This window comes from Equus asinus, chromosome 15 (genome assembly GCF_041296235.1).
Source record: "Equus asinus isolate D_3611 breed Donkey chromosome 15, EquAss-T2T_v2, whole genome shotgun sequence".
Lineage (NCBI taxonomy): Eukaryota > Metazoa > Chordata > Mammalia > Perissodactyla > Equidae > Equus > Equus asinus.
In genome coordinates, this window is record NC_091804.1 from 19,153,237 (window position 1) to 19,171,517 (window position 18,281).

An 18,281-nucleotide genomic window follows, 5' to 3' on the forward strand; every position below is an offset into this window, starting at 1 on the left:
TGCAAATGCCCTAAGATATTTAGAGGTTATCCTGTATCCTCACACAGATAAGGAGAGGAAATTTGAGGTAAAGGAGAGAAAGGTCAGATGTGTTCATCTAATCCAGTTTTTCTTGATTAAGCAGGTGGAAAAGTCACTTGCTAAAAGGAGAGAGAGGGCTGGAGGAAATGGTTCTGGACATTTGACAAGACAACAACCAATGCATTGGATGTATATGTGTGTGTGTAATGAAGAGCATTTGCTTCCATGTCAAAGAGAGTGAGATTGTAAAATACCCTGAAGACACCTGCCTTTTTTTAAGGTATAAATTATATACAGTAACGATCACTCTTTAGTGTACAGTTCTGCAAGTTTTGAAAAGCTCATCTTATTGTGTTACCACCACTGCAATCAATATATAAAACAGTTGCATTATCCCAACATATTCCCCTATGCCCTGCGGTGGTCAACCCCTCCGCCCTTCCCCAGCCTCTGGAAGCCACTGGTTTTCTGTCCCTACAGTTTTGCCTCTTCTGGAAAAAATGGAATCGTACAGCTTGTAGCCTTTTGAGTCTGGCTTCTTTCAATTAACATAATGCATTTCACATTCATCCATGTTGTTGTGTATACTAATAGTTCGTTCCTTTTTTATTGCTGAGTAGTATTCTATTACATGGGTATACCACAATTTATCCATTCACTAGTTGAGGGACATTTGGATTGTTTCTTGTCTGGGAGATTATGACTAACACTGTTATAAACATTTGCATACAGATTTATGTGTGAATGTAAGTTTTTATTTCAGTTGGGTAAATGCATAGAAGTTGGATTGCTGGGTGATATGGTAGGTATGTATTGACATCTCTTTGTAGTTTTAATTTGTATTTCCATGATGACTAATGACATTGCACATCTTTTCATGTGTTTTTTTTTTGTCATCTGTATATCTTTTTTTGTGAAGTGTCTGTTCAAATCCTTTGCCCATTTTTATTCGGTTGTTTTCTTATCATTGAATTGAGAGTTCTTTTTATAGTCAGTTTTAAAACAGAAAAGCCTTACGATGATTCTATCATGTGTTTCCTTTAAGCCATATTTTTCTCTCTATGGTTTCATCAGATATTTTACAATGAAGGTAGTCATAGTCTTTCTGATGGCAGCAAATACTCTGGCCTTGAGATTACTTTTATCTCAACCCCCTAAAGCATTTGGTAGCAGTGGTTTTATTTTCCATTTCAGAAGCTCCTGAGAATTGGGCAAGTGGCAGAGCCATAAAAAGTGAGTGTGTCTGGCACTGGGAAGTAAATACAATTAAAAAGCATATTTACATTTTTTTTTCTCTTCGTCTATTTTCTACATCTCAGCCCTTTCATCTGAGTTCATTTTCCTTTTATCTAAAGTACTAACTGAATATTATTTAGTGAAGTTCTGCTGGGGATAAACTCATAATTCAGATGTTCCATTTTATGGAAATGCCTTTACTTCTTCTTTCTTAAAAGACGTTTTAGCTTGGTATAGAATTCTATGGATTTTTTCCCCAAAACATTGAAAATATCAATCCAGTTACTTGCACTGCCATCTAACGAGAAGTAATCTGCTTTAACCCCCTTTTGGCTACTCTTCAGCTTTTTCTCTATCTTTGGTCCTCTATAGTTTCACTATGATGTAACAAGATACAGACTTCTTTTTATGCAGACTGTTTGGGATTGAGCTTCTTGAATCTGTGGATTGGTATCTTTCAATAGTTTCAGCAATTTTTCAGCTATTAGCTCTTCAAATATTGCCTCTGTCTCCATCTTGTCTCTCACTTCTAGAACTTTGATTAAATATATCTTAGAACTTCTCACTATGTTCTCTCAATCTCTGGCCCTCTTATCTGTATTTTCCTTCTTTTTGTCTCTTAAGTTTGTTATCTCACTGTTCAAATAAATGCCCATAAAATGCATCAAGACTAATGTACTGGGTGGATTGGTCACTCGTGTCTCCTGTACATCTGTTCTAGATGGCTTTTAGTTAATCCTCCATTGGCCCAGCCAGCATCCATCCATTATTTTATGCAACCACAATAACATCTTTGGGGAAAATATCATTCTCAGAACTAGCTTTCTAATTTAAAATTAGGGTGACCCAGTTTACTTGGGACAATCCCTGCTATCCTTACGTAAGTATCCACAACTCCCTCTTTCTCTCTAAGTAGTCTTTTTTTTTTAAGATTTTATTTTTTTTCCTTTTTCTCCCCAAAGCCCCCCCAGTACATAGTTGTATATTCTTCGTTGTGGGTCCTTCTAGTTGTGGCATGTGGGACACTGCCTCAGCGTGGTTTGATGAGCAGTGCCATGTCCATGCCCAGGATTCGAACCAACAGAAACACTGGGCCGCCTGCAGCAGAGCACACGAACTTAACCACTCGGCCACAGGGCCAGCCCCCACTCTAAGTATTCTTTTTCAGAAATTAAACTGTATGAATACCTTATTCATATTAAATACCATGGCATCTTTTCATTAGCAGGAGCTACATAGAGCATCACAGTGATTTGCTTCTCTTGGTAACCTGTGCTTAAAATATTAATTTCTTCAGTGCTTTGAGAATTGACAGTACAATTTTGAGGTTTTTAAAGAACGTGTGATTTTGTCATCATTCCCTGTTTGCCTAAACTCATAGTTTCCTTTTTTCCCCAATTGAATCATACCACTAGAAATTAAACAGCTTCTGTTCAAAGTCAGCAAAAAGCTTCTGGGAAACTGATTTTCAGAGCTTTAGCAAAGTTTTCACATGACACATCAGTCAAACTGGCCTCTCTTTGTATAGAAATGTCTTTCATCCAATTTGAGGGGTTTGGGAATTTCTACTGCCTTTTGTTGCATTGCTTGGTGAATGACAGGCAAGCTTTTTGGCCACAATACAGTTTCATCAACTTACAGGTAGCTTTATTTTATTTCATAAAATCCCTAGTTGTTGCCTTGCAAGAAACAACAGAATTACAGTGATTCCTTCAACATTGCACAGGTGTTTTTCCCTACTAGTCTCTTTCCGTACATGGAATGTACCTAACTTTTCATTTCCATGCTAAATCCATGTAACATTGATAATAAATATGAAATGCTCATGAACTTCAACACATGATGTGCCACCATGCACATCACTCAAATGTAATGGTGACAATATGAACAACTATGACCAAGTTCATCCACGCTCAGGCAATGACAACTTCACCATGACCTCCACCTTGCCAAAAGCAATCATAAGGTATCCTCAATTGTGAACTGTATCCCAATAACAGAAAGTGCTAAAATGTGAAAAAAAATGTGCATCTTAGCATTGATGAAATACAGTAAAGTAAAATTTGATAGCATTATAAGAACAAATTAACAAATCTATCATCTTTGAGTGTATTTTTTAACAAACTTATTTCAATAATTGAGAAAAAAGTAAATTAAACATTTTTAAGGAATATAGATTATTTGAACAATAGTATTAGTAAGCTTGATCTAAAGGGCATTTATAGAACTTCGTACCCAACAAGAGAAAAAAAACACCCTTCTTCTCAAGCACAAACATAATATTCACAAAAATTGACTACATAATAGACCACACAGCAATTTGCAACCAATGGCAAAGGCTGAGTGTCATAAATGTCCTCTTAATATAAAGCAATTAACTTATAAATCTAAAAAAAGAAAACTAAAAAACCCACATTTATAAATTATTTTAAACACATTTCTAAATTGGTTATAGATAAAATAAATTTATATAAAATCATGAAATACTACAAATATAAAGCAATAAAAATACTATTATTATTATAAATATTATTGTATGTGGTAAGTGCCCCAACCATATCCCCTTTAACAGGTCAATGTGCTTCTATGAGTGTTGCCTGCCAGCAGCACATGGCTGTCCCTTCTCCAGAGAACTGTCCTCAGTTCACAGGAGCCATCTCACCTGGGAGATTATGCCCCCACTTGCCACTCCAACTGGCAATTTATAGCCAATCATTGACTCAAATAGGGGTACAAAAGCCCAGCCCAGTTGCCTCAAGGTTGAACCAGTTCTGTGGCCATTCATGCTCCAGAGCGCCTGGTGGATCAGGCCCAGGTAGACTCCAGCTGGAACCACATTCTTGCTTAGCTTCTTCCTCTCCCTTATCCAGCTTCCCTCAGCTCCCTTATTCTGAGAGCCCTCTCTCAATAAATCCTGTACACAAGAATCCCCATCTTAGGCTCTAATCCTAGGAAAATGACATAAGATTGATGTATAGCCGTAAGTGATAATATTAGAAAGAAGAAAGACTGAAAATTATTGAGCTAATCAGCCAACATTTTACATAAGGAAAAGAATAATGGAATAAATCCAAAGAAAGCAGAAGGAATGAAATAATAAAATCTAGGAATTAAGTACATACACAATATATAAGAAAGAAGGCACAACTTAATATTAAAATGAAAAAAATGCATAACGATAGAAAAAACAGAAATTTAAACTATAAACAATTCTAAAGTACGAACAACTTTTTGCTGCTAAACTTAAAAACTCAGATGAAATGGGTAACTTCCTGGAAAATCTATCTATCGAAAACTGACTCAAGAAGAAATAGAAAAGCTAAATAATTCTATAACCATCTGAGAAATGTAATCAAAAGTTTAAAAATTTACCCATTAAAAAAGTTTTATAGGCAGTTCCTTCCAAGGATTCAAGTAACAGATCATTCCAATCTCATGCAAAACGTTCCAGAAAATAAGAAGAGAACCTGCCCCAATTCATTTTATGAGGTTAGAAAAACCTTGATACCCAAACCACAGAAGAACAAAATGAGAAAGAGATATCACTTATAAACACAGATCTAAAAGTTCAAAACAAAATTCTACAAGCTGTATCAAGAAATATTTTTAAAACAGCAATACATCATACCCTAGTTGGATTTACCTCCAGAACTCAGTAATGGTTCAACATTAAAATACATTAACTATTCACCTAATTATTAAATTTTAAAAATATAAAAGATTATCTCAACAAAGAAATAGTTTTTAAAAATTTACACCCATAAAAATAAAAATTCTTAGCTATCCAGCAACAGAAAGCCTGGTAAAAGATAGCCAACAAAACCTTTCTAAAATATACTTGGGGCCAGCCTGGTGGCGCAGCAGTTAAGTGCGCACATTCCACTTCGGTGGCCTGGGGTTCGCTGGTTCAGATCCCGGGTGCGGACATGGTACCGTTTGGCAAGCCATGCTGTGGTAGGCGTCCCACATATAAAGTAGAGGAAGATGGGCACGGATGTTAGCTCAGGGCCAGTCTTCCTCAGCAAAAAGAGGAGGATTGGTGGCAGATGTTAGCTCAGGGCTGATCTTCCTCAAAGGAAAAAAAAATCATACTTAATGGAGAAACATTAAATTTTTACCATTAAAATTCTAGAATAAGTCAAGAAAACCCACTATCATTATTTCTGTTCACCTTATGCTGGAAGTCTGGCCAGCCTCCTTCTGAAAGTTCAGGAAAACTAACTTTAAATAGAAATAAGCAATAGACAATTATCTAGGCCAAACCTCATACAATGTTATCATAAGAAAAGAGAGAATAAGGAGCGAAATAACATCTCTACAGACAACAAAGATGAGCCGGAAAGATACACCCACAAAACAGATTTTAAAATGTAACTACTATCTCTAAATGAGCTAAAAGATAATGAGAAGATGATATCAGATGTGAGATAACAACATGAATCAGAATAGAAAAACTTCGAGGGGCTGGCCCGGTGGCATAGGGGTTAAGTTCGTGCACTCTGCTTTGTAGGCTGGGGTTTGCAGGTTCGGATGCTGGGTGTGGACCTAGCACGGCTCCTCAAGCCATGGTGTGGCGCCATCTCACAAAAAATAGAGGAAGATTGGCACAGATGTCAGCTCAGGGCCCATCTTCCTCACCAAAAAAAAAAAAGAAAAAAGAAAAACTTAGAAATAAAGTGACAAGACTGAAGAATTATAAATAAAATCATTTCAGAAAAGAGGACTAAACTAGAATGAATACAAGTAAACTTCCTTTTAAGGGTACAACCAGGGAATTGTACACACCACTTCCACTTGTACCCCATTAGCCTGGGTACATGGCCACATCTGGCTGCAGAGGAGTCTAGGAAATGGGATCATAACTGAGCAATCAAGTTCCTAGCAAACGCTTCTATTGCTATAGAACAGGAGAGATGACCCCAAAGTTCCAGCAAATGAATGATCCTGTTACCAAACTACGTTCGTTGTTTTTTGGGTTTTTTGTTAATTTTATTTCTGAGTTTTGGTTCAGCTCAGAACTTTTTTTTTTTTTTGAGGAAGATTAGCCCTTAGCTAACATCTGCTGCCAATCCTCCTCTTTTTGCTGAAGAAGACTGGCCCTGAGCTAACATCCGTGCCCATCTTCCTCTACTTTATATGTGGGACGCCTACCACAGCATGGCTTGATGAGCGGTGCCATGTCCACACCAGGGATCCGAACCGGCAAACCCTGGGCCACAGAAGCAGAACTTGCTAACTCAACCACCGCACCACTGGGCCAGCCCCAACTAGGTTCATTTTTGCCCGCCGCCCAGAAAGCCAAACACCAAAGACGACAAGATTGCAGCAGAGAGAGAGTTTACTCACAAGGCAGTCACGTGAGGAAGCGAGAGCATGAGTCTCAAATTTTCTTCCCTGAAAATAAGGACTCAGGGATATTTATGGGGTAGGGGGCAAGGTGGTCTGACATGTGGAGAGAGGTGATTGGAGGGGAGGAGAGGTGAGGTAATTGATGATGTGCGCAAGCATAGTCAGACGTCCCACATCTTCATAAGATGCATATTCACAAAACGGAGGTGTTAGCATGACCTGAGGGTGGAGTTTTTAGCCTCTTGACGTCAAAAGGTTGCCTATCAGACATCTGCGAGGCCCAGCTGATGAGTTGGTGGTCTCAAGTGGCCTGAAGTGGACAAGGAGTTCTAATTCCTGAAAAACAGCTCACACACCCATTACCATGGTGACCCAGGCTCCAGGGAGATGTTATCTATAGGAGCCTAGTGGGAGTCAGATAGCATATTGCCTAAGCAGCACAGTTAACAATGGGCAGGTTAAACAGCTCAAAGCTATAATCAGTAATTACAAAAAGGAAAAAACTTTAGTACCTAGATACTTAAATCATCAATGGCTGTTTGCCGGTTTCAATTCCAGCTCAAAGTCCAGGATCTGTGGGAGATGTACAGCTCTCTCCATGAGGTCTAGATAAACTTCTCCGAGGTCAGTGACCTGTAAAATAAAATACAAGTTATCTGGCACCCACTACATGTGGGGCCGTGTACAATGATGCAGTTGAAACAGGATAACTGCAGCAAAACTCTCATTTGAAAAATGGGAGAATGAGAAACACATCCAGCAGCCAGTGGTCCCAGCTACTCCCAAGCCCACTATGTAGGTAAGAGTCACTGCCCTGATGGTGGAGGGAGTTCCTTGTCAGCCCGTTTGGTTCTCCTCATCTCTTCTTTGGCAGTGGCGTTGCCCACTTGGGCAATTTAATTCTTCTCCATTTAAAATGAACACGAAGCATGTGCCTTTCCCGGGTTCTGCACAGCTTTCACAGCTGGCTTCTGACTGGTGTGGGTCTGGGGTTGCTTTAAGGATTACAGACCAGGCTTGGAGTTTCTCGAGCAATCCAGCCCCTTTAAACCCTTAGAAGGTTTCAGGTGGCTTTATCCACACTCAATTTGATGTTTAAGTAACCTTACCCAAAGAACATCTTTTCTTTTCCTTTCTCTTTTTTTTTACATTTGAAAACTCTTGACTTTTATTCGTTGGCCCCTACACTATGTGATATCCTCCCTTATTCAGCTTGACCATAGCTCCCTAAGGGCATATGAAATAATACACATGGATGTTCCAATGTTTGTGTTTTTCCAACACCACCAACCAATTCTTCAATTCTCAGCGGACATTCACTGGGTGTCCTACAATTTAACTCAATTCTGATACTTCCTGGACATAGTGGCAGATCCCATAGGTTAAGGGTTCAGTCCCACAAGACCGCCCCACTCCACCCCAAGCAACTTCACATGCCAATCACAAGTCCAGGTTGTTCAACCTGCTATAGATGGGAGGTTTCCAAGACCTCTTCCTTGGGTTTGATTAATTTGCTAGAGCAGCTCACAGAACTCAGAGAAACATTTTACTTACTAGATTACTGGTTTATTATAAAAGGGTATAACTCAGGAACAGATAGATCGCAAAGATGCATAGGGCAATGTATGAGGAATGGGTGCGAGCTTCCATGACCTCCCCAGGTGTGCCACTCTCCCAGCACCTCCACATGTTCACCAACCCAGAAACTCTCCAAACACCGTCCTGGTGGAGTTTTATGGAGGCTTCATTGCATAGGCATGACTGATTAAATCAATGGCCATTGGGTATTGAACTCAATCTCCAGCCCCTCTCCCTACCCTGGAGGTCAGGGGCGTGGAAGTGAAGATTCCAACCCTCTAATCTCCTGGGTGGCTCCCCCAGCAACAGCCCCCATCCCCTAGTATCTTCCAAAAGTTGCCTCATTAACAGAAGAAACTCAGTGTGGTTGAAAGAGGTTTGTTATGACTATCAAGACACCTTTACCACTCTTAGCACTTAGGAAATCCCAAGGGTCTCAGGAGCTTTGTGCCAGGAAACCTGGGACAAAGACTAAATATGTATTTCTTATAATAAATCACAACATCACAGATGTGAAGGCAACAACTATAATCTGATCATTGCTGCTGGACAGATGCCCATTTTACAGTCAAGAACCCTTCTGTAACTGCTTGAGAAAGCCTTGGGGTCCCAGTCTTACCTCTTGCTTAGGATGTCATTTCAAAGCCACCTCTTACAGACACATAGGTATCAGGGATGGTTCATCTCCAGGCTCCTTAGTGCTGGGATCAACCCCTGTAGCCATTTGGAGAGGTATCTAAACAACCCTCTTTGCCTCTTGTGTGCGGCCACACCTGGTACAAGAAAACTAACCCCTTTGAGCCACCACCTCAAGGGCTGCAGTTACTTCCTAAACACAATCACATTTCCATTTAGATCCCAGACAGCCAGTTCAAGGCAGTCTTCCACAAATCAAACCTCTTGGGTGAATCAGATACCAGTCTACTGTGTCCTTCAAGCTCCAGGAGCACCATCAAGCTTTCTGAGTGGTGTCATCGAAGACCCTCTCATTTGACCTTGATAAGGGGGAAGCACCCCTCTACCTCATCCAAAGGAGGTAGACCCATCACACAGTGCCTCCAAAAAAATTCTAATTTTCAACTCTCTCTTTCTGCCTCACCAACCTCTTTTATGGGCCAGAGGAGGGAGGGTCATCTAAGGTTCCCAAAGTTGGTTTCTAATACCTCTTTCCACATCCTGCAGAGATGGTTTAACAGCACTTCCTCTGGGTGCTAAGGTTGGGATGGTGCCACCTACTGCCTTAGGACCTCAGCTGAAATCAGGACACAGAGTCTGATCCTGCCATACACATTGACATCCTGCCATATTCAAGGGTGACAAACAACCGAGCAGAGGCCTCCAAACCTCAGGGATATTTTTCAACTGGGAACATGAGGCTAAATTAAGTGCTTCCTCTGTGGGACGGAATGTTTTGGGGGGTGGAATCACTTAATTCTAACGCTTTTTCATGAATGAAAAAATAAATAAATAAAAAGTATTCACCAGGAACATCCTCACCGTTCGGAAATTCTCAACTCGGCTCCCAACACCACTTCCTGCTGCAGAAGGAAGGTGGGTTCCGTTCCAGATATTCTGGGCCCAGCCTTGGCTGGCTTCCCTGGATGGTGTGTTTATTTGGCAGTTGCCACATTCCTCCTCCACCCCCATGTCCCATCTGAGCTTTCCTCCTCCGTAGGTGGATACTGAAGGACAATGGAAAACGGGGGGGCCTCATTTCAAAGAGCTTTCCCTTCCTCCATCCATCCATCCCCCACTCTCAACTCCTTCCCACTGCTCACGGAGCAAACCCTTACTGGTAACGCCCTGCCTTGTGTTCTGCTAATCACTCAAGCCCCTGGAATCTTGCTTCTGCCCTTATTACCCCATTGAAACTGTTCTTCAATGATAATGTCCTCAGGGGACCTTTGTGCGTCTTCGTTGACTTACGCTCTTGGGATCATTTGACTCATTAACCATTTCCTCCTTCCCTGGCAGTGTTCTTGGTTTCTTTGGCACCAGGTCCTGGCTTTCCTCTTACCTCAAGGAAGGCTTCATGGACGAGGTGGGGCTTGCAGTAGATCCTGAATCTGCGGACCATCTGGACAGGTGAAGCAGTCCAGGGAAACATCCAGTGGAGGGAAATGGCTGGAGGGGAGAGAGAGCTGACTGTGACTAAGCCAGATTGTAGGACATTCCACAAAAAACTGGCCTGGATTCTCAGGAATTTTTACTCTTAGGAGATGCATTCAGAAGTGTTTAGAAGTGATATATCATACCTGCAATTTACTTAACAGATTGTTTCAGAACGTTTTCATTGTTTTCAGAATGTTTCAGGAAAAGCATATATTTATATATATACATAAATAAAGCAAATATCAGAAAATATTTCCAATTTTGAATCTAGGTAGCAAGGTATTGTATATTGTACAGGTGTTTGTCATACTGCTCTTTCATTTTTTTCTGTATGCCAAGAAGTTTCCATAACACAAAGTTGAGGAAATAAAAGCTTTCCTTTGATAATGGGGGTGGGAGAGGAAGCTGGCACTCAAAGAAAAGATGTGGGGTGTTTATAACTATTCTTATGGTTTCATTTTTAATTATCATACACATAACTCATGTTGATTGTAAAAAGTTTCAAAAACGCAAGTAAAAACAAAGACACAAATAGAAATCACCCACGATCACAGCTCTCAGGGGAAACACTGCTGTAAATGTTTTACTATATTTCCATCTGATCTTTTTAGATTTTTATTTAACTAGATTCCCCTTACCCCTCAGCCCCCGGGCTTCTGATGTGTTTGGGGTCATAATTACCCAGGTTTTGCTGGGTTTGCTCCCAACTCAGAACCCCAAAGTGCCAAAGCAGGAAGGTGGCTGGAGCTCAGACAGGTCGTCCCACTGTCCCATTCAGGGCCAGCTTCCATGCTCCCAGGGGGCTCCAAGAGGGTCGCAGATGACCGTGTGTCAGCTGTGAGGCCTGAGGCAGAAAACTGGGACTGAGGCAGAGCCTGATGCCTTCCCAAGGGAGTGATGGGGCCTCTGGCCTGGGTTCCTATCCTTCTGTAATGGAACAGAAGACCCAAGCTCACACGTGCAAATATGTCTCTACACACACACATGTGCAAACACACCTCCACATACACAACATGCAAACATACTCTCCCCACACACAAAGACACATACACACTACACGCTTGCCATTTGCTCTGATACCTCAGAAACTAATAGGGGAAATTAATTCATGTCTTGCCTTTCTTTTTTTCCAAGGACAAAAAAGTAAACATTTTCCCCCTCTCCTTTCTAAGGAAGGGCATTTAGAGGAGAAGAATAATTGACGGCTTTTTTTGTATTTCCAGAGCTCCCTGTGAAAACTATCACTGTGACGTCTGGACCAAAGGTAGACAAGCTGATTCTTTGAGACCACGAGGAAAATGGGCCCATCGCAGGAGTGGCCACCAGAAGCTGCAGTCCAGAGGCCCTCCCAGCTTCCTCGACTGCAGGAGTCCCTCCTGGCTGACTTCAAACCAGCCCACAGAGGAAGGCAACCAAGCATAGCTATCTTGGCGGGCAGGCCTTTGGAATTAGGTTTATTTTTATTTTTCCAAAGCAAGCCAAGTGACATTTTCTTTTTACACCAGGGTCTTGTGAGGTAATTCATACGTGTTGTACCAACAACAGCTCTGGGCACTTGGGATAAGCAGCAACCTGGAGCAATTAAAGTCCAGCTTTGACCTAACTCACAGAGGGACTCCAGAGAGTAATTCACACCAGAGTGTCCCACCTTGAGACAAGGGGTCAGCCTGTTTTACCCAGTCCATCTGTCATTGGCGGAGGCCCACAGCGGGTGGGTGTGTACACAATCTGCCAGGCATTACGGACACAGTGATTCAGCACAGGGCAATGCTCAAGCGCAGGGCCAGCTGGAGGCCGTGGCCGCCAACACTCATTCACAGGAGCTGGGCAATGGGGCAACTGTGGCTAAAAGGGATCTCGGCAGGTGCCAGACCATCTCCTCCTGCACCTTTTGTACCAGCAAGAGCTCCAAGCTGTTTCTAGAACAGCTCCAAGTGGTTCCCACACTTGGGCAAGCATTCCCTGGAGGACTCCTTCAAATACACGTTGCTGAGCTCCACCCACAAGTCTTCTGATTCCGCAGATCTGGGGTGAGGCCTGAGAACTTGCATTTCTTTTCTTTTCTTTTCTTTTGTTGAGGAAGACTTGCTCTGAGCTGACATCTATTACCAATCTTCCTCTTTTTTTGCTTGAGGAAGATTACCCCTGAGCTAACATCTGTGCCAGTCTTCCTCTATTTTGTAGAAGGGTCATTACCACAGCATGGCTTGATGAGCGGTGTGGGTCCACACCCAGGATCTGATCCCCTGAACCTGGGCCGCCCAAGCAGAGCACACCGGACTTAACCACTATGCCACAGGACCGGCTCCAGAGCTTGCATGTCTAACAAATTCCCAGGTCATGCTCTTGTTGCTGGTCTGGTGTCCAAACGTTGAGAACCACAGCTCCACACTTTGGGACCCACAATTCCCAGCGACTGAAGCCTGGGTTACAGGAGTAAACGGGCTCTTCTGATAAGGTCGTCATTAACCTTTCATGCTCAGCTCCCTGGGGCACGCTGGTTTGGGGCAGCAGATGGGGGAAGAGCCCAGAGAAAGAGGGAGAGGCCAGGAGTGGAGAAGAAGGCTTAGCTGCCGCAGCGCGAGGCTCTCACCCTGGCTGGGAGCCTGAGTTTCCTGAATGGAGAACAGGAGAAGGAGAGCCCTGGCTCCTTTCCCGGAGGGAACAAGGCCTTAGGCTCTGAGAGCCAGGTTTGAGTCGGCCCGTGCTCCTGGCCTCCACACCCCTCCAGTGGCTCCCGGGGGATGATGCTTACACTCAGCCCCACACACCGGCAAAGCAGGGAGGGAAGGTCTCCCTGCAGCTGCCCGTGAGCAGCCCAAGGCCTGAGAGCAGAAGGGACATGTCCACTGACCCAGCTCATGAAAAGCAGACCCAGGTTGGAGCCCAAGACTTCGAGTGATTCTCCCAGCAGGGAAAGGCCTCCTCTTGTGTGTGTTGTTTCTCCTGATCTCCCTCAAACTCAACAGCAGGCCGGTGGCACAAAGCCAAAGAGCTGTAATCCCATCCAGGGCTCTTTCCTTTGCAAGTTCTGGGAGAACTTTCTCTAGTCTCTCACAGAACTCTTCAGACCCCAGATGTGTGAGCTTTTCCCCACATCAATACAATTCATTTCTCTAGTGGACACTAACTGGGTGTCTTACAATTTAACTCAATTCTGACACTATCTACCTAGAGATAGCATCAGACCCCAAAGTTTAGGACTGCCCCCAACTTCAGAATGTGAATTGGTGCAGCCACTATGGAAAAAAGTATGGGGGTTCCTCAAAAAACTAAAAATAGAACTACCATGTGATCCAGCAATATCACTTCTGGGTATATGTCCAAAGGAAATGAAAACAGGATCTCAAAGAAACATCTGCACCCCCATAGTCATTGCAGCCTTATTTACAATAGCCAAGATATGGAAACAACCTTATGTGTCTGTCAACGGATGAATGGATAGAGAAGATATGATTTATCTATATATAATGGAATATTACTCAGCCATGACAAAAAAGGAAACCCAGCTATCTGCAACAACTTGGATGAAACTTGAGGGCGTTATGCTAAGTGAAATAAGTCAGACAGAAAGACAAATACTGTATGACCTCACTTATATGTGGAATCTAAAAACACTAAACTCAGAGAAACAGAGAGTAGCATGGTCCTGGGGCATGAGGGAAATGCAGAGATATTGGTCAAAGGGTACAAATTTCCAGTTATAAGATGAATAAGTTCTGGAGATCTAATGTAACAGTATGGTGACTATAGCTAATAATATTGTATGATGTACTTGAAAGTTGCTAAGAGAGTAAACCTTAAATGTTCTCATCACCAAAAAGAAATCATCATTATGTGACAGAATGGAGGGGTTAGCTAACTCTACGATGGTGATCATTTTGCAATAGATGTGTATCACACAACACATTGTACACCTTAAACTTACAAAATGTCATATGTCCATCACAACTCAATAAAGTTGGGGGAAAAAAAGACGACTCCCCACCTCAGATACCAGTCACAAGTCCAGGCCACTCACACTTCTGACCCACCAGCTATAAATCAGAGTTCCCATGCCTCCCTCCTCAGTTCCAATAATTTGCCAATGGCTCACAAACTCAGGGAAACATTTACTTCCACTTACCAGGTTATTATAAAGGATACAGATGAACAACCCGATGAAGAGGTACATAGGGCAAGGTCAGGAAGGGTCCCTCCGTCCAGAGCCTATGTAGGGTCCCCACCCTAAGTTACCTTACTAGCATAAACTCAAGTGGGATAGAAAGGGCTTGTTATGAATAACAAAAGACACTCCCATCACTTAGGAAATTACAGGGGTTTAGGAGCTCTATGCCAGGAATAAGAACAAATATATATATTTCTTATTAGCCACAAGGGAATGAATACTCTGCATAAACTGGCTTTTAAAAAAAGGAGAATTTAGGGGCCGGCCTGGTGACACAGCAGTTAAGTGCGCACATTCCGCTTTGGTGGCCTGGGGTTCACCGGTTCGGATCCCGGGTGTGGACATAGCATCGCTTGGCAAGCCGTGCTGTGGCAGGCGTCCCACGTATAAAGTGGAGGAAGATGGGAGCGGATGTTAGCTCAGGGTCAGTCTTCCTCAGCAAAAAGAGGAGGATTTGTGGCAGATGTTAGCTCAGGGCTAATGTTCCTCAAAAAAAAAAAAAAAAAGGGAATTTATTGGTTCACATAGCTGAAAGTTTCCAGGGTAGCAACCTTCAGGAATGGCTTAATCAGGGCTCAAACAATGTCTGTCTCTCAGCCCTGCCTTCTTTCAGGTTCTTTCAGGTCCTGGATTTAAAAGGGCAGCAGCAGCTCCAGACACCTCTGCCTCTTAGCGGGTCGAGCAAGAAAGAAACTTTTCCTGGTTTCTCAGGTCCTGGGACCGGCTTTGGTTAAGCTTGATTGGCTGACTGGCTTAGGCCTAGGTCAAAGGTGAGCTAGGGGGCTGAGAGGGAGGGAGGAAAGGCTCCCCAAAGGAAAATCTGCTACCGGGAAAAGGGAGAGTGGAGGTGGAACAGCAAAACCCACAGATAAGCACCTTCGAGAGTGCTGCCTCCTTGTCTGCTTGCCTAGTTGTTTGGTCATCTGGTTGCCTAGATGTCTAATTCTTTGCCTGTCTGGTTACCTGGTCAAAAGGGACCTGTCTCAGGGTGGGGTGCTCTGGTGGAGGGGATCACCTTGTCTCCACCAGGCCCTGAAGCTGAAGAATGAAACACAACTTCTAAGTCCCTGGTTCCTCATTAGCTGAGGATGGGCGGTCTGGTGGACACATTTGGGGAAACATGAGGGAGGGTCCCCACTTCTCCTGTGGGTGCTCTCTAAGGAGCCAGGGAGTGGACCCTGGCCTGAGTTCCTGGATACTCAGCCCTTGACCTGACTGTCTCTGGGGATTGGGGGCTACAAAGATAGATTTGGGGTGCAACAGAGAACAAAGATCCTAGTATCAGTCAGAGTTCCAGAAGCAAAGCGATGCAAATTCAAATTAGGATAATTCTAGGAGAGTTTACTAAAGGGACTATTTATAAAGGTTTGGGCAGCGTATCAGAAGATCTCAAGGGAAGGAACAGTAGTGACAGCTGGATTCTGTGACCGCTCCTGGCCTTCGGGCCAAGTGGGGGGAGCTGTTAGCCAGGAGTGTTAGAGCCTGCAGCCAGAGAGGGCTGAATGGAGATAGCTACCTGACAAGAAGCTGTGACCCAGGACTGCGAGACTGAGACACAGCCTGGCTGCAGCTGCCTGGGCTTCAGGAGGCTTCAGGAAGGACCTGGGGGAATAAATGCCTCACCTCTCTCATTCCTCCCAACCTCCAATTTCCTGCTACTGCTCCCATTGGTTACACCCAACCAGAAGCCAGAGTGCAGGCAGCCCACTGGGGCAGCCACACAGCTCAGCCTCCTGGGGTACAGAGCTGAGTGGAGAAACTGGGAAAGTGGGCCTGGGGAGAGCCTAGAGGAGCCCTGCGTACGAGCAGTGTGTCTGGGGGCTCTCCAGGGACTGCTAAGACCTAAATCCAGAGGTCTGGTGGTTGTCCGGGAAAGAGGAAAGGGGTCTCAAGGGATCAGCCCCACATCCCAGAACAGACAAGGCAAACACAGCAGCAGAGGAGAATGAGTAAGGCCCACCTGGGGTCAGCCAGGCCACAGGTAGAAAAGGCCCCATACGCTGCCAGGACTCCAGGAGCAGGAGGGGTGGGCAGCGCAGTGAGAAAGGCCAGCTGGGCAGAGAACACTGGCTCCAAGTGTCTCCGAGACAACGGAGCTGAGTAAGGGACACATTTAGACTTTGTGTCCTCACGTCTTCTCTGAGCAGCTCCAGTGCTCCTCCTCGGGGTGGGGAAAGTTGCTGACAAACTCAGACACGCTGAGAGGTAAGGGCCGCAGTCAGAGTGGGCTTCATGAGTGTGACACCTGTGCAGTCACACAGGACCCTATACCTGGCTTCACGCTCCACTGTCACTGTCTTGAAATTCTTCATAATTTTTGAAGAAGAAACCCTGCATTTTCATTTTGCATGGGGCTCCACGAATCATGTAGCTGGTCCTGACTACAGAGTGCTAACTTTTTCAGAGTGCCTGGAAAAGGGCAACACTTAACCCTAGGGCTTCCTGCACAGTCACATGGTATGACAGGCTGGTGGCAGAGATACTTAGGCTGAGGAGAAGGGTGTGTCTTGGAGCCTCATACATCAAGTTGTATAGATGAATGCCTACTGTAGCCAGGGTCAGGATTAGCCCCACACACAACATGAAGCCTAAGGGCAACGCAAATCCCAGGAGGCAGTCACAAAAAGAGTGGGGTCCTGATGACAGTGACTGTTGGACAAGGTCTGTGGCCCTGGCCCTACAGGCTGCAGGCTGAAGGGCTGGGTCACTTCCAGCTCCCCAGCCTGAGATGCTCTGTGTTCCGTGTGCCCACACAGCACCAGCTGCCCTGCCAAGGTGCCAGGGTTATCTGGCAGCCCCCAGTGCCTGGTGTCCTCTTACATCCTATGACACCAACTCAGGCATCTTAGGTGTCTGAAAGGGGGTGGACAGGAGCCAGCTTAAATGGCCCAAGGACGGGAGGTCAGCAGCAGCAGAGCAGGGAGCCACCAGTGAGTGAAGCCCCTTCGGGTCTCCCCTGGGTCTTTCATCTACTTCCTGATATGCTGACACAGCCACCGCTCCTGTGGGTAGGGGGAATCACAGAGATGGGCAAGAGGAGGGCAAGTGCTATGTCACCCCCACAGCAAAAGTCTGAGGACCTATTCTATGCAGAGCACTAACAAGGCCCTCCCCCCAGTGGCACAAGGTAAGTACTATTCTTAGGCTCATTGAACAGAATTTTATGGTCCTGGCACCACAGTGGGTGCCAGAAGCCAGAGAAAGCCCCAAGAAAAGAGATGCAGGTGCTGGTAGCTGGAACTCATGACGCTGGGGTGTTGGCTAGGGCTCATACAGCATCCACCACACCTGGCCTGAAGGCAGGAGTGTGGACCCTGATTCTATGTTATGCTTGGCAGTGCCAAGGGGAAGCAGAGTTGCTGCATACTGAGCACTGTTTGTGAGACCTTAGGCTAGAATCCCTTTATAAACAAGCTCTCTTGAATAACAGCCACATAAGAAGTCTTATTAATTGCCCCCATTTCACGGATGAGGAAACTGAGGCTCAGAATGATGTGTCTGTCTTGCCCAAGACACACCCAAGATGGTAAATGGCAGAGCTGAAATTCACACCCAGGTCGGTCTGATTCCAGGTAAGACTCAAAGAGAACGAGAACGTGGGGACGTGCAAGATGCCCGCATTAGGAGACCGCTGGGCAGATGAAGGGCCTTTCACGCCATAGGGAGCTGATGAAGAATTCTGAACCAGTGACACGATTGGGTTTGGGGTTTCAAGAGGTGGCTCAGGCTGTGTGGGAAGAACTGAGGGGGGCTCGGCCAAGCCTGGAGGCAGGAAGGGCGGTGGGGGGCTTTTGCATTTGCGGGTGCTTTTAATTAG

At 44.5% G+C, this 18,281-nt stretch overlaps 1 protein-coding gene across 2 annotated transcripts in view; it reads right to left on the minus strand.

Annotated features, from left to right (window-relative positions):
* SMOX (spermine oxidase) overlaps positions 1-18,281 on the minus strand; it is a 139,743-nt gene that overhangs the window by 44,160 nt on the left and 77,302 nt on the right. For both annotated transcript variants that reach the window (XM_070485618.1, XM_070485615.1), the window contains exons 3-4: positions 10,202-10,308; positions 7,119-7,239 (exon numbers count right to left, since the gene is read on the minus strand). The gene's annotated coding sequence lies outside the window, so the exon portion shown is untranslated. The remainder of the gene's footprint in view (positions 1-7,118; positions 7,240-10,201; positions 10,309-18,281) is intronic.